We start from the raw sequence: 17,425 nt of genomic DNA, 5'->3' as shown, positions 1-17,425 counted from the left end.
TATGAGTTCCGTGGGGAGAACTGCTTCTGCCCCGCATACTAGGGCAAAGGGTGTCTGGCCGGTGGCTCGATTTGGTGTCGTTCTGATTGACCAAAGAACCGCTGGCAATTCATCAATCCACGTCTTCTACTCTTGTGCAGTCTGTCAATGGTCTTTGTCCTCAGGCCTCGCAGTACTTCAGCATTTGCCCTCTCAGCTTGACCATTGCTTCGTGGGTGAGCAACCGAAGCGAAACAGACCTTGCTGCCAAGGTCTTGAATATATTGCATGAAGGTGTGGCTTGTGAACTGCGTGCCGTTGTCGGTGATGACCCTATTGGGTACACCAAAACGGCACACCAGTCCTTTGAAGAACTTGACGACTGACTGTGCTGTGACCTTCCTCACTGCTTCCACTTCTGGCCACTTTCTGAACTTGTCGATTCCAACGTACAAGTACTCAAAGCCCCCGATAGCGCGCGGGCAAGGGCCCAGTATGTCGAGCCCCCAGACCGAGAAAGGCCAGGAGAGAGGAATGGTTTGAAGGGCTTGAGCTGGCTGATGAAGCTTCTTTGAATGGAACTGACACGCTTCACACCTGGTGACTAGTGTCGTTGCATCCTGGAGGGCGGTGGGCCAGAAGAAGCCTTGCCAAAACGCTTTGCCGGCAAGGGCCCTCGACCCTATGTGGGATCCACATATGCCTCCATGTATCTCCGCCAACAGCCCCAGTCCTTCCTCTCGAGGGATACACTTCAATTTCACACCGTTCGGCCTCTTTCTGTACAGGACGTCATCGACGAACTGGTACATAGTAGAGCGGCGGGCTACTTTTTCCGCTTCTTCCTGCTCCTCAGGAAGTTCCCCTGTTTGGAGGAATCGGATGGTATGTTGTGCCCACGCTGGAGCCTGGGGCTCAACGGCGAGGACTAAAGGCATTTCCTCCGCTATAGGAGCAGTTGTCTCCACGACAAGAGCTTGATGCTCTGTCGGAGCTAGCCGTCCTGTGGCAGGCTCAGTGTCTCCGGCAACATCCTTGCCAGCGGCTTCAGGGAGCTCAGCGAGAAAGTACTTGTCGGGCCCTGATTTTCTCCTCTTTTTCTGCTCTGTTGATGGATCAATGGATGGATGAGTTAGCTGAAGCACAAAGGTACCTGGTTCCACAGGTAGCTTGAGGGCAGCGCGTTTTGACAGGTAATCGGCGATGTCATTCTCCGCTCAGGGAACGTATTCTGCCTGTATATCGTCAAAATGCTCCTCCAGCTTTCTCACTTCATCGACGTAGGCCTTCATCAACGGGCTCTGGTAATCCTTGTTGACTTGCTTGACGACAAGTTGTGAGTCGCCTCTGACGACGAGTTTCTTGATTCCGAGGTCCGCCGCGATCCTAAGACCGGCAAGCAGCCCTTCGTACTCAGCCATATTGTTTGTTGACACCTCCCTGGGGAAGTGCAACTGAATCACGTACTTGAGGTGCTCTCCGGTGGGCACGACAAGCAGTACGCCAGCCCCAGCGCCCTGTAAGGAGAAAGCTCCATCAAAGTACATGATCCAGTCGCAACTTGCCTCCTTGCCGGGGAGAGCAGTCTCTTGGGCTTCTTCGTCAGGCGTTGCGGTCCATTCTGCAATGAACTCCGCCAGGACTCGGCTTTGAATCGTCAAGGTACTCTCAAACTTGAGGCCAAAGCTGGACAGTTCCAGTGCCCACTCTATGATTCTTCCCGTTGCATCTGGATTGTGCAATATCCGTTGCAGAGGGAGGCGAGTGACGACAGTGATTTCGTGCGCCTGGAAGTAGTGACGCAGCTTCCTCGAGGCCATAAGGCCGAAGAGCAGTTTCTGCACACCAGAGTACCTTGATCTAGCCCCCTGCAGGAGGGAACTAACAAAGTAGACCGGGTGCTGCATCATTTTCTTCTTCGGCGGCACTCCAACTGGTTGTGTTGTCTCTGCATCGGTGGCATCGGGCTCTGTCGCTGCCATTACCTCGTCATCAATTTCTCTCTACGCCACTAGTGCGGCGCTGACCACCTGGTTCGTTGCCGCCAAGTTTAGCAGCAACGGTTCCCGTGGCCTAGGCGCAACTAGTATTGGCGCGGAGGAGAGGTACCTCTTCAAATCTTGCAATGCTGCTTCGGCTTCTGGTGTCCACTCCATCGGGCCCGCCTTTTTCAAAATCTTGAAAAAGGGAAGGGCGTGCTTGGCGGACTTGGAAATGAACCTGCTCATGGCGGCAACGCAACCAGCAAGCCGACGCACATCCTTGACTCGCTTGGGTGCTTCAATCTGCTCTATAGCTTTGATCTTGTCTGGATTGGCCTCTATCCAGCGCTGCGACACAAAGAACCCGAGAAGCTTGTTGGACGGGACGCCGAAGATGCACTTCTTAGGGTTCAGCTTGAGATTGATCTTGCATAGGTTTGCAAATGTTTCTTGTAAATCCGGTATGAGGGTTGCCCTGTTCTTGGTTTTGACCACTATATCATCCATACAAGCTTCCATATTTCTATGGAGCTGGGGTTCAAAACCAATCTGGACCGCCCTTGCAAACGTTGAACCAGCACTCTTCAACCCGAAAGGCATCCGTATGAAACAATACGTACCACATGGGGTGATGAATGTCGTTTTCTCTTCGTCTTCTCTTGTCATGAAGATCTGGTGGTAGCCGGAGTAGGCATCGAGGAATGACAACAGATCACACCCAGCCGTGGAGTCAACAATCTGGTCGATGCGCGGCAACGGGAAGGGGTCTTTGGGACAAGCCTTATTGATATATGTGTAATCAATACACAGCCTCCACTTCCCATTTGCCTTGCGCACTACCACTTGATTGGCCAACCACGTTGGATGGAGCACTCCTCTTACCAAACCCGTTGCTTCCAGTTTCCGGATCTCCTCTATGATGAACTCTTGTCGTTCCAAGGCTTGCTTTCTGACATTCTGCTTGACGATCCGCGCATGAGGATATACAGCAAGGTGGTGCTCAATCACCTCCCTGGGAACGCCGGGGATGTCGGATGCTTGCCATGCAAACACATTGACATTCGCCCGCAGGAAGGTGACGAGCGCGTCTTCCTATTTGTCGTCAAGGGCGGAGCTTATGGTAAAAGCCCCTCCCGTGCTGTCCTCCTTGACAGAAACCTTCTTGGTTCCCGGCGGTGTGGCCCTGGACGTCTTGTTTCTGTCAGTGGAGCTCTCTGGCACGTCCTCGGTGGGAGCGCTACACTCCGAAGAGGTGCGCTTGCCGGAGTGGGTGCCTACGGTCTCACCGGTCTTCTTCTTTTTCCTTCCCGGGGCTCCAGTGGCAGGAGCAAGCGCCTTAGAAGTGGCGGCTGCTGCAACTGCTTGTTGGTAGAGTTGGTGAGGCAAATTAGCGCATCCTTCTCGTCTGATGGGACGGTGATGATCGTCACAGGCCCTGGCATCTTCAAGGTGTTGTAGGCGTAATGTGACGCCGCCATGAACTTGGCCAGCGCTGGGCGGCCAAGGATCCCATTGTAAGGTAAGAGGATCTTGGCAACGTCGAACAAAATCCTTTCTGTCCCGTAGTTCAGATCACTCACAGAAGTCACGGGCAACGTGGCCTTTCCCTTTGGTTGACTTCTTCCCGGGTTGACCCCCTGAAACGTGCCCGTCTCTTCGAGGTCTTCATCAGGAATCTGTAGTTTCTCGATCACGGCAGGCGAGATTAAGTTCAGACCGGCCCCGCCATCGACTAGCATCTTTGTCACCTTGAGGTTGCGTATTGTTGGTGAAACCAACAATGGCAAGCACCCGACTGCAGTAGTGCGATCAGGGTGATCCTCAGTGTCAAAAATGATAGGTGTGCTGGACCACTTCAGCGGCCTTTGGGCATCAAACGACGGCTCTGGTGCTGTAATCTCACGCGCCCACTGTTTAAGCTGGCGGTGAGAGGTATGCAGCGAGGCGCCGCCATTGACGCACATGGCCTCCGTAGCTTTCTGAAATTCTTGGTCACCAGACTCATCGTCTTCTTCGCGATCATCGTCTTCTGGCTTTTTGTCATGGCCCCGGGCGGGCCTCTCCTGCTGTTTATCTTTGCCGCGACAGCCCGCCTGGCCGTCACGCTTCTTGTCGGACCCCTCAGCACCATCCTGGCCTTTCTCCTTGTCCCGCCACTCATATTCAGCCCTCTGCTTCTCAGGAAGGAGGTCAACCTGTCGGCAGTTCTGGAGATCATGGCCTTTGGTGCGATGGATCTTGTAGTATTGCTTGTCAGAGTTTTCTGGCTTCTCGGCAGCCTCCAAGGCCCGGCAGGCGACACATCCGACAATTTCCTTGCCGGGGTCATCTACCTTGGTTTTCTTGGCGGAGCCGGCATCGTCAGATCCCTCGACGGCAAGCACGGCTTTACCTTTGCGCTTCCTGTTGCGGCGCCGGCCTTTCTTCGCCGGGGCGGCAGTATCCTCATTTGAGGAGTCGGTTTACACGCCGGCATCTTCGCCGGGGTACTTCCTTCCCTCTTCAGCTCGGGCACATCTGTCAGCAAGAACATAGAGTTCCACCACATCTTTCACCTTGTTCATTGCCAGCTCTTCGCGCATCTTGCGGTTACGCACGTTCTGGTGGAATGTGCTAATGATGGCGGCAGGGTGAACATCAGGGATATTGTACTGTACCCGGCTGAACCTCTGTATATACTTGCGCAGACTGTCGCCTCCCTTCTGGGGAATGACGTGCAGGTCGCTTGCTTGGCCATGGGCTTGGTGACCTCCAGTAAAGGCGCCCACAAACTCATGGCACAAATCCGACCAGGAGGAAATAGAGTCTACCGGCAAGTGCATCAACCACGACATGGCGTTGGGTTTAAGAGCAAATGGAAAGTAATTCGCAAGCACCTTATCGTCGCGGGCTCCAGCAGCTTGCATCGCGATGGTGTAGATGCTGAGGAACTCAGACGGGTGGGTCTTGTCGTTGTACTTTTCACCAACGTCAGGTTTGAAGGTGCGGTGAGTGGGCCACTGGAACTGCCGCAGCTCACGGATAAAAGCCGGACAACCTACCTCGTAAGGTAGGCCTCCTGGGCTCTCCGGGGCTGGGTGGTTCGCAGCGGGCCCTGCTCGCCTGTCCGACTGGTGGCGCGCTCCGCGCCGACGCTCGATAGTGGTTCGAGCGTCTTCATGGGCTCGTTCCCGAAGAACTTGGCGCTGGTCACAGTGGGTCCGTGGGTCAGACGACACTATGGAGATGTCGTCGCTCGTGACGTCGCGACGAGCCGGCGTCTGCGGTACCGGATGGGGAAGAGGTGAATGCACCATGGTCGCGCCGCTGCCGGCTTTTCCGCCACTGGTGTGCGGGACTCCATCGGAGCGTTGACCCGGTGGCCCCACCGGACTTGGTTCGTCTTTGTTGGCCACCGCAACAAGGCTTCGGATAGTGGCTCTCCATTCGTCGAGTTTCCCCTTAGTGGGAGGAAAGTCGAGGAGCAACTGCGCGCGCGCCAGGGCCTCTGCCGGCGTCGGTGGCAGCGGAACCTGCACGAATCGCGACGTGCTTCGACTTCTGACCATGTTAGAAGGAGCTCCATCATGACCCCGCAGTCGCATGCCATTTTCACCAGCGCTTCAGTGAGCGGGCAGGTCTTCTACGTCCCAGGAGTGGCGCTCGGGGCTCTTCCCGCGGCGACGCCCGGGATCTTCGGCTTGATTACGCCGTTCGTCGTGTGCTGCCTGGGAGGAGCGCGCTGTTGGCGCCGGCGTGGGAGTATTGGAGGCCCTTGCGTCGCCTTCGGGTGGGGCGGCGATGACCTTGGAAGGCCCCGCGCCACACGCGGAGGGCCTGGCTCCGCCTTTGGATTTGGCGATGTGTGGCCCATTACCAGGCGCACAAACATCGCCGCCTCCCAAACTCCGGCTGCTGGGATGGTGTTGGTGTTCGCGAGCAGCGCCCCGGGTCCTTTCTGCGACCGGTCTGCTGCTCGCCCGCGTCGGGATGGGCTGTCCGGCTTCCGACTGGCCAACCGCCGCCGTCATCTTCTTCTTGGGTGCCATGATGATGAAGAAGCATCGAACTAACTCCTAAAGCCGATTCTCACAACTGCACCCCCTACCTGGCGTGCCAAAGATGTCGGTGGGAACGACACCTATGGGATCACAAGAATCCCTACTACGGTTAGCGGGGCGTGGGGTCGTGAGAAGAGCGGATCAAACAGATAGTACACAGTTTGTTTATCCAGGTTCAGGCCGTGAGGATGCGTAAAACCCTACTCCTGCTTTGGTGGATGTATATTCCTGTTCTTGAGCTAGCTCTGGGGCATTAGGAGCTCCAAAAAGCCGAATCTCTCTCCTGGTCGCCTCGGGCCTCCTTTTATAGAAAAAGGGGTTGCCACAGTGGCACACAAGAGATGGAAAGGGTACAGTGATGCGAGGTTATCCCTCGCATTACATGACAAGGTGCATTTAATGCGTCTTGCTTAGGTGTCCTTGCTTTATCGGGGATGGGGGAGAAACCTGTCTCGTCCGTCGCCGCTCCTTCTTGTGTCGACACGCGCCCTGGCCAGCGATGCCTGTGATGCCGTGTAGGTAGGCAGGAAGCTGAGGTGGCGCAGTGGTGGGTCTTCACGAAGATCTGCATGCCGCCACGCAGGTACCTCCCCAGCTGGTTGGGTCGGCAGCTGCATGCATATGGTGGTGGAGGTTTAGTTAGCGTGGGCCTGATGGTGGCCCTGCGGATGTCCTTGGCAAGGGCCTTGCCGGGGCCCCGGCAACGGTCTTGCCGAGGCGCCTGCTGTCATCTCCGGCAAGGCGCTTGCCGGGGGGTTCGTGGTCTTCCCTGGCTGGTATCTCGCCAAAGGTCGTCTTCTTCTTAGTGCGTATCTGATCTTGAATGTCTTCACAAAGATCTGCATGCCACCACGTGGATGTCTCCCGAATCCTTGCCCCTTGGGGGCAGTGGACTCAAGGGTAATTTGCTCCATAGGCGTGGGGCGAGTCACCGTGGCAAGGGTCTTGCCGGGGTTGCCAAAGTTGTCTCCCGGCAAGGATCTTGTCGGGGGAGTACGCTTCGTCCCTTTTGCTCTTCGTGGTCTTGGCCTTGGCGTCGTCCTAGTTCCCTTGAGCTTCGGTCTTACCCTAGCTCACCTCCCTTGCCTTGCTTGGTGTGGTGGTGCCCGCGGCTCTGACTGCCCGTGCACAATTATAGGAGTACAAAAAGTGCACCCCTCTTTTTGTACACCGACAACCTACGGTGGAATTTTATTTATATGATGAGCATAAGGAGATGTCACTTCGTGATTTTTGTCGGGTTTGTTTGATCCCTTTTGAGGGCAGTGTAGAGGAACCACATCGTGACAATGTGGAAGGGTTTGTTGATACAATTGCTGTAGGGGAAACGAGGAAAGTTTCTGATGCAAGAATTACTAGCATACATTTTCCTGTTTTACGTTACTTCGCTATATTTGCTAGTATATGCTTAATTGGTCGCGGAAACTATGGCAACCTTAGTGCCCCTGATATTGTTATTTTGTGCCATGCCTTGTTCTGTGATGACACATTTAGTATGGGCCTATTGTTGCAAAGCGGTTAAATCTTAACCGTACTAAGGGCCCCATCTTGGGAGGTATCTTTGCCTCGCGCCTCGCTGCACACTTTAACATACCTATTAGGCATTATGAGAAGGAAGAGAAGTTGTTGCCTCCTGTTTTTCTAGACTATAAGAGTATGGTAGCACATGATTTTATCGTTAAGAATAAGGAAAAGATGCTTAAGTACAAGCTGATATTTGATAAAATATCACCCTGAGACTATTACTTTGCCTGCTCCTTCCTTGTTTGACTTATCTGCACGCAAGTACCTTGTTCCGCCGGAGGCGATTCACACCTACCGAAACCCCACACCAGCTACAAAACCAGAGTCAGAACCACAATTTGATCCTCACCGGCAGTCTGTTTATCAGTTGAATCCAAAAGAGATCGCCAACCAGTGGCACCAGGGGGATCCTTCTCAATACGACCCCAACTATAACTTTGGATATCCGCCAGGCCAGCCGTGGCCATAGACCAACTTAGGCCAAAAGCCTAAGCTTGGGGGAGTACATATTTCTCACCGACATTTCATTCATGCTCACACACTCATGCTAGGTGTCGGTGCTCATACTTTTTCATTGTATCATCCATGCTAGTTTATTTCCGTTTTTATCCTTTCTTCTTGTGTGTTTGATAAACTTTAGAAAAAACCTAAAAAATTAGTTGTAGCTTTTAATTAGTTTACTTTCCATGCCTGTAGTAGTAGTAATTAAAAGGAAAACCCAAAAAGATTTCTCGTTCTTCTTTTGCTTGTTGCGAGCTTTCCCGTGTAAATAGTTTTATTTCTTTTCTTGTTCTTTGGGGGTCGAGAGGAGAAGACCATAATGAAAATGTTGATGAAAGTGCTAGTGATCGACTAGAGGGGGGGGGTGAATAGGCGATTTTTATGAAAGTCTTCAAAACATGGAATTTCGAAGACAAACGATAGAAATAAACCTATTACCATGCAGCGAAAGGTAGACTACACTAGGCAAGCCATAGTCAAGTATTCAATGGAGTGAAAAGCACAATGACTAATAGCAGGTAGGTAGTAAAGATCAGGTAGGAAGATATTGTGAAGACAATCAGAACAAGCAGTCACTCAGTGAAGACAAAAGATAATGCAATCATACAATGACTTCACAAGCACCAACAGTAAGTAAAGGAGAGGGAAGGATGAAACCAGTGACTCGTTGAAGACAATGATTTGTTGGACCAGTTCCAGTTGCTGTGAAAACTGTACGTCTGGTTAGGGAGGCTGAGATTCAACTCAGAAGACCTCGTCTTCACCTTATTCCCCTTGAGCTAAGGACACCAAGTCCTCGCCCAATCACTCTGGTAAGTCTTCAAGGTAGACTCCCAAACCTTCACAAACTTCATTCACCGGCGATCCACAATGACTCTTGGATGCTCAGAACACGACGCCTAACCGGCTGGAGGATTCACAGTCCTCAAGTGTAATAAGTGTTCAGATCACACAGACAGGAAGACTTCAATGACGCCTAACACTCTTTGTTTCTTGGTGGTTAGGGCTTTATCCTCGCAAGGAATTCTCTCTCAAAGTCTTCGAGGTGGGTTGCTCTCAAATGACAAAATCCGTACACTAAGTCTGAGCAGCCAACCGTTTATGGTTGTAGGGGGTGGGCTATTTATAGCCACTAGGCAACCCGACCTGATTTGTTCGAAATGACCCTGGGTCACTAAGGAACTGACACATGTTCCAACGGTCAGGTTTCAAACACACAGGGCAACTTTACTTGGGCTACAAGCAAAGCTGACTTATCCAACTCTGGACAAGATTTGCTCTCATAATCTTCACTCGAAGACATAGGATTTTTGTTAAGCATCACTTCAGTCATTCTGACTGGTTCTCTTGGACCCCACTTAACAGTACGGTGGTTCCTATGATTCAACAAAGAAAAACACACAACGACAAAACTACTAAGTCTTCGCGCTCCATAGTCTTCACGCGATGTCTTCTCTTGTCATAGTCTTCAATGTGAATGTCTTCACATACCACCTTTGACTTCAATGTCTTCATACATTTTTGGGGTCATCTCTGGTAGGAAAACCGAATCAATGAGGGACTTCGACCTATGTTATCCTGCAATTCTCACAAACACATTAGTCCCTCAACTAGGTTTGTCGTCAATACTCCAAAACCAACTAGGGGTGGCACTAGATGCACTTACAATCTCCCCCTTTTTGGTGATTGATGACAAACTGGTTGAAGTTTTCAATGGGGAATGAAATATGTGAATTTGTAAAGAATATGGTATTGTCTTCATAAGTTGCAAGGGCTCCCCCTGAAGATGTGCATATAAGTAGTTTGCTTTTGGAATGCAAATGCACATGGCAGGTTGTACTTGTGGAGATCCTCTTCAACCTATGATGACAAGTCATTATGCAAGATATGATGTAATGAAGATAATGACATGCATAATGAAAAATGGACGTCTGCAAAATGATCTAAGTGTGGAATTTATCGTCACACATGTGGAATTTATCATCGCATCGCAGAACAGCAAATAAATAGCAGATGACCATCGAGTTTAAGTGTTACAACTCAAAGAACCAAATGTATCGAAAACGAGAGTTGTATGCATTTGGCAAAAGTAGCAAAAAGTAAATAAACCACCCACATGGACCCGTTTGAATACTATCAACTCATATGCTTCTCCCCCTTTTGTCAGTGAGGACCAAAAAGGTTTGAAGACATAGAGCGCCTACTCGTTCCCATGAGGTGCAGGCGAGGTAGCAGGGTCGTCGTTGAGGTCCATTGGTGCAGAGGAACTTGGTGCAGTGTCGATTCGCGCTGAAGTTGGAGGAGGTGAAGTTGCGTCATCTTGGTCATCAATGACTCTGGCATTCACTATCGCAGCTGAGGACGAGTAGTCAGAGTCTTCAAGTGAGGGAGTCCGATGCAAGTGAGCATTTCTGGGAGGAGTTGAGTCAAACTTGAAGCGTTCGGTGAAGCCATCGTCGTGCAGATCAGCTTCATCACTCTAGGGTCAAACTCTTCCACGACCTCTGATAGGTTTCATGAGTGACAAAGGCATTCTTGGTGGCAAGATTGCGAATGTGGTTGACATCCACCAAGAGGCTTTGCATCTGACGCTTAAGCCAGTCGTGATGTTTGTCCTGTTTCTGATGCATCACACGAGAAGCTCTCGGTCATTGAGGACACGAGATCATCTTTGAGGCCTTTGCGCAATGGTGCTACCAGTGACGTCAGTTTGAGCATGAGGGACACGTGTGTTTCCAGCCAGGGGATAAACACGAGAAACTGCTGGAATCCCTTCAATGGGCTGGGTGAAGCTTTGGTGATCAGCATTGTGAAGACAAATGGGATTTTTAGCAGCTTCTGGGTAAATGGCTTCAACTGACAGATCAACCTCGGGCAAGAATATAAGATGATTGCGCGCAGACGGCTGATAGTTGAAGGTGGAGTGACGCTTTATCAGACGCATGACCCATGGAGCATGGAATTTCAACCCAAAGATGTCAGAGCCAGACGCAGCCAACTACCTGATGAAGAAGTCTTGAGCATTGAAGCTGATGCCATTGAAGATATAGAAAACCAAAGTCTTCATTGCTCCTTCAAGCTTCGCTGCAGATGAGTGTCCTTTGACAGGCCATAGAGTCTTCCTGATGATGTGGTAAATGGTGTGAGGCAGGTACTCTAGGTCTTCAACAAAGAACTCAGATGTGTTGGAAATATGCCCTAGAGGCAATAATAAATTAGTTATTATTATTATATTTCATTGTTCATGATAATCGTTTATTATCCATGCTAGAATTGTATTGATAGGAAACTCAGATACATGTGTGGATACATAGACAACACCATGTCCCTAGTAAGCCTCTAGTTGACTAGCTCGTTGATCAATAGATGGTTACGGTTTCCTGACCATGGATATTGGATGTCGTTGATAACGGGATCACATCATTAGGAGAATGATTTGATGGATAAGACCCAATACTAAGCCTAGCACAAAGATCGTGTAGTTCATATGCTAAAGCTTTTCTAATGTCAAGTATCATTTCCTTAGACCATGAGATTGTGCAACTCCCAGATACCGTAGGAGTGCTTTGGGTGTGCCAAACGTCACAACGTAACTGGGTGGCTATAAAGGTACACTACAGGTATCTCCGAAAGTGTCTGTTGGGTTGGCACGAATCGAGACTGGGATTTGTCACTCCGTGTAAACGGAGAGGTATCTCTGGGCCCACTCGGTAGGACATCATCACAATGTGCACAATGTGATCAAGGAGTTGATCATGGGATGATGTGTTACGGAACGAGTAAAGAGACTTGCCGGTAACGAGATTGAACAAGGTATCGGGATACCGACGATCGAATCTCGGGAAAGTATCATACCGATGGACAAAGGGCATTGTATACGGGATTGATTGAATCCTTGACATCGTGGTTCATCCGATGAGATAATCATGGAACATGTGGGAGCTAACATGGGTATCTAGATCCCACTGTTGGTTATTGACCGGAGAGTTGTCTCGGCCATGTCTGCATGACTCCCGAACCCGTAGGGTCTACACACTTAAGGTTCGATGACGCTAGGGTTATAGGGAATAGATATACGTGGTTACCGAATGTTGTTCGGAGTCCCGGATGAGATCCTGGACATCACGAGGAGTTCCGAAATGGTCCGGAGGTAAAGATTTATATATGGGAAGTCCTGTTTTGGTCGCCGGAAACATTTCGGGTTTTATCGGTAATGTACCGGGACCACCGGGAGGGTCCCGGTGGTCCACCAAGTGGGGCCACAAGCCCCGAAGGGCTGCATGGGCCAAGTGTGGGAGGGGACCAGCCCCAGGTGGGCTGGTGCGCCCCCCACAAGGGCCCAAAGTGCCTAGGGTTTAGGGAGGGGGGGCCTCCACCTAGCTTGGGGGGGCAAGTTTCCCCCTCTCCCCCCCTTGGCCGCCAGCCTAGATGGGTTTGGGGCTTCCGCACCCCTTGGGGTGGAAACCCTAAAGGGGGCGCACCCCCCTCCCTCTCCCCTATATATACTTGAGGACTTTGGGGCTGCCAACACATGAGTTTTGACCTCTTCATGGCGCAGCCCTGCCTCTCTCCCTCCTCCTCTCCCGCGGTGCTTGGCGAAGCCCTGCAGGATTGCCACGCTCCTCCACCACCACCACGCCATCGTGCTGCTGCTGGATGGAGTCTTCCCCAACCTCTCCCTCTCCCCTTGCTAGATCAAGGCATGGGAGACGTCACCGGGCTGCACGTGTGTTGAACGCGGAGGTGCCGTCCGTTCGGCACTAGGATCTCCGGTGATTTGAATCACGACGAGTACGACTCCATCAACCCCGTTCACTTGAACGCTTCCGCTTAGCAATCTACAAGGGTATGTAGATGCACTCTCCTTCCCCTCATTGCTAGATTACTCCATAGGTTGATCTTGGTGATGCGTAGAAAATTTTAAATTTCTGCTATGATCCCCAACAGTGGCATCATGAGCCAGGTTTATGCGTAGTTTCTATGCATGAGTAGAACACAAAGCAGTTCTGGGCATCGATTTTGTCAATTTACTTGCCATTACTAGTCTTATCTTGATTCAGCGGCATCGTGGGATGAAGTGGCCCGGACCGACCTTACACGTACGCTTACGTGAGACTGGTTCCACCGACTGACATGCACTAGTTGCATAAGGTGGCTAGAGGGTGTCTGTCTCTCCCACTTTAGTCGGATCGGATTCGATGAAAAGGGTCCTTATGAAGGGTAAATAGAAATTGGCATATCACATTGTGGTTTTCGCATAGGTAAGAAATGTTCACGTAAAAACTTGCAACAACAATTAGAGGACGTCTAAGTTGTTTTTGCAGCATATGCCTTGTGATGTGATATGGCCAAAAGGATGTGATGAATGATATATGTGATGTATGAGATTGATCATGTTCTTGTAATAGGAATCACGACTTGCATGTCGATGAGTATGACAACCGGCAGGAGCCATAGGAGTTGTGTTAATTTATTTATGACCTGCGTGTCAACATAAACGTCATGTAATTACTTTACTTTATTGCTAAAGCGTTAGCCATAGTAGTAGAAGTAATAGATGACGAGACAACTTCAAGAAGACACGATGATGGAGATCATGATGATGGAGATCATGGTGTCATGCCGGTGACAACGATGATCATGGAGCCCCGAACATGGAGATCAAAAGGAGCAAAATGATATTGGCCATATCATGTCACTATTTGATTGCATGTGATGTTTATCATGTTTTACATCTTATTTGCTTAGAACGAAGGTAGCTTAAATAAGATGATACCTCACTATAATTTCAAGAAAGGTGTTCCCCCTAACTGTGCACCGTTGCGAAGGTTCGTTGTTTCGAAGCACCACGTGATGATCGGGTGTGATAGATTCTAACGTTCAAATACAACAGGTGTAAGCCATATTTACACAACAAAAACACTTAGGTTGACTTGACGAGCCTAGCATGTACATACATGGCCTCGGAACACGGAAGACCGAAAGGTCGAGCATGAGTCGTATAGAAGATACGATCAACATGAAGATGTTCATCGATGTTGACTAGTCTGTCTCACGTGATGATCGGACACGGCCTAGTTGACTCGGATCATGTTTCACTTAGATGACTAGAGGGATGTCTATCTGAGTGGGAGTTCATTAAATAAGTTCATTAAATGAACTCAATTATCATGAACATAGTCTAAATTGTCTTTGCAAATATGTTGTAGATAAATAGCTCACATTGTAGCTCCCTATTTCAATACGTTCCTAGAGAAAGATTAAGTTGAAAGATATTGTAAGCAATGATGCGGACTATGTCCGTAGTCCGAGGAGTGTCCTCACTGCTACACAGAAGGCTTACGTCTTTGGTGCACCGCTCGATGTGCAAACCCCTACAACGTCATCTGTGGATGTTGTGAACACCTGACAGACACATCCTGATGACTACTTGATAGTTTAGTGCACCATACTTTAAAACTTAGAATCGGGATTACAATGATGTTTTGAACGCCATAGAACATATGAGATGTTCCAAGAGCTGAAATTGGGATTTCAGGCTCATGCCCGTGTTGAGAGGTGTGATACCTCTGACAAGTTCTTTTGCCAACAAGATGGAGGAGAATAGCTCAGCTAGTGAGCATGTGCTCAGAATGTCTAGGTGCTACAATCACTTAAATCAAGTGGGAGTTAAACTTCCAGATAAGATAGTGATTGATAGAGTTCTCTAGCCACTATCGCTAAGCTACTAGATCTTCGTGATGAACTATGACATGCAAGGGATGGAATTGATCCTGGAGTTGTTCGCGGTGCTTAAGACCGCAAAAGGTAGAAATCAAGAAGGAGCATCAAGTGTTGATGGTTTAACAAGACCACTGGTTTCAAGAAGGGCAAGGGCTAGAAGGGAAACTTCATGGATGGCAAACCAGTTGCCGCTCTAGTGAAGGAACCCAAGGTTGAACCCAAACCTGAGACTAAATGCTTCTATTGTAAAGGGAACGGTCACCGGTAGCGGAATTACCCCAAATGCATGGTAGATAAGAAGGCTGGCAACTTCAACAAAATTTATACGTGTTATTAATGTGTACCTCACTAGTACTCCTGGTAGCACCTGGGTATTGGATACCGGTTCAGTTACTATTATTGGTGACTTGAAGCAAAAGCTATGGACTAAACGGAGACTGGCTGAGGGCGAGGTGACGATGTGTGTCGGAAGTGTTTCCAAAGTTGATGAGATCACCATCGCACGCTCCATCTGCCTTCGGGATTAGTATTGAACCTAGATAAATGTTATCAGGTGTATACGTTGAGCATGAATATGATTAGATCATGTTCATTACAATACGGTCATTCATTTAAGTTAGAGAATAATGGTTATTCTGTTTACATGAATGACACCTTTCATGGTCATGCACCCTATGTGAATGGTTCATTGAATCTCGGTCGTGGTGATACACATGTTCATGCCAAAAGATGTAGAGTTAATAATGATAGTACCACTTTCTTGTGGCACTGCCACTTAGGTCATATTGGTGTAAGATGCATGAAGAAACTCCATATCGATGGATGTTTGGAGTCACTTGATTTTGAATCGCTTGACACATGCGAGCCATGCCTCATGGGCAGGATGACTAAGACCCCGTTTTCAGGTACAATGAAATGGGCAAGTGACTTGTTGGAAATCATATATGTTGATGCGTGTGATCCAATGAGAATTGAAGCGTGCGGTGGATATCGCTATTTTCTCATCTTCACTGACGATTTGAGTAGATATAGGTATATTTACTTAATGAAGCACAAGTCTGAAACATTTGAAAAGTTCAAGCGATTTCAGAGTGAAGTTAAGAATCATCATAACAATAAGATCATGTTCCTACGATCTGATCAAAAGGGGATTTTCTGGGTTATGAGTTTGGCAAATCACTTAAGACATTGTGGAATTGTTTCACAGTTGAAGCCACCTGGAACACCACAGTTGTAATGCTGTGTCCGGATGTCGTAATCGAACCCTATGAGATATGGTGCGATCTATGATGTCTCTTACCAATCTACTGTTTTCATTTTGAGGTTATGCGTTAGAGACAGCTCCATACACTTTAGATAGGACACCATCTAAGTCCGTTGAGACGATGTCGTATGAGCATTGGTTTGGCAAGAAACCAAAGTTGTCGTTTCTTAATGTTTGGGGCTGCGATGCTTAAGGCTTTAGCAGGAGAAGCTCGAACCCAAAAGCGGACAAACACATCTTCATAGGATACCCAAAGGTGGCAGTTGGGTATACCTTCTATCTCAGATCCGAGGGCAAATTATTTGTCGCTTAGAACGGGTCCTTTCTCGAGAAGGAGTTTCTCTCGAAAGAATTGAGTGGGAGGAAGATAGAACTTGATGAGGTTGTCGAACCTTTACTTCAACCAGAGAGTGATGCAACACAGAAAGATGTTTTCTGTGGCACCTATGTCTGTTGAATAGGAAGTTAATGATAGTGATCATGAAGCTTCGGATCAAGTTGCTATCGAACCTCGTAGGTCGACAAGGATTTGTACTACTCCTGAGTGGTGCGGTGATCCTGTCTTAGATGTCATGTTGTTGGACAACAATGAACCTACGAACTATGTGGAAGCGATGGTGGGCCCGTATTCCGACAAATGGTTAGAAGCCATGAAATTCGAGATAGGATCCATATATCAGAACAAAGTATGGACTCTGGTGGACTTGCCCGATGATCGGCAAGCCATTGAGATAAATGGATCTTTAAGAAGAAGACGGACGTGGGCGGTAATGTTACCGTCTATGAAGCTCGACTTTTGGGAAAGAGTCTTTTCACAAGTTCAAGGAGTTGACTACGATGAGAATTTCTCACCCGTAGCGATGCTTAAGTCCGTCAGGATCATGATAGCATTAGCTATATTTTTCGATTATGAAATCTTACAGATGGATGTCAAAACAAGTTCTCTTACCAGTTTTCGTAAGAAAAGTTGTATGTGATACAATAAAAGGTTTTGTCGATCCTAAGGATGCTAAAAGGTATGCTGGCTCCAGCAATCCTTCTATGGACTAGAGCAAGCATCTCGGAATTGGAATATATGTTTTGATGGAGTGATCAAAGCTTTTAGGTTTATACAATGTTTGCTAGAAACTTGTATTTACAAGAAAGTGAGTGGGAGCACTACAACATTTCTGATAAGTATATGTGGATGACATATTGTTGATTCGAAATGATGTAGAATTTCTGGAAAGCATAAACAGTTGTTTCAAGAGTGATTTTCAAAGGAAGGCCTAGATAAAGCTGCTTACATATTGGGCATCAAGATCTATAGAGATAGATCAAGACGCCTGATGATACTTTGAAAGAACGCACACCTTGACATGTTTTTGAAGGAGTTCAAAATAGATCAGTCAAAGAAGGGGGTTCTTACCTGA

Source organism: Triticum urartu, chromosome 3, assembly GCF_003073215.2.
Source record: "Triticum urartu cultivar G1812 chromosome 3, Tu2.1, whole genome shotgun sequence".
NCBI lineage: Eukaryota > Viridiplantae > Streptophyta > Magnoliopsida > Poales > Poaceae > Triticum > Triticum urartu.
This window is presented reverse-complemented; position numbering follows the sequence as displayed.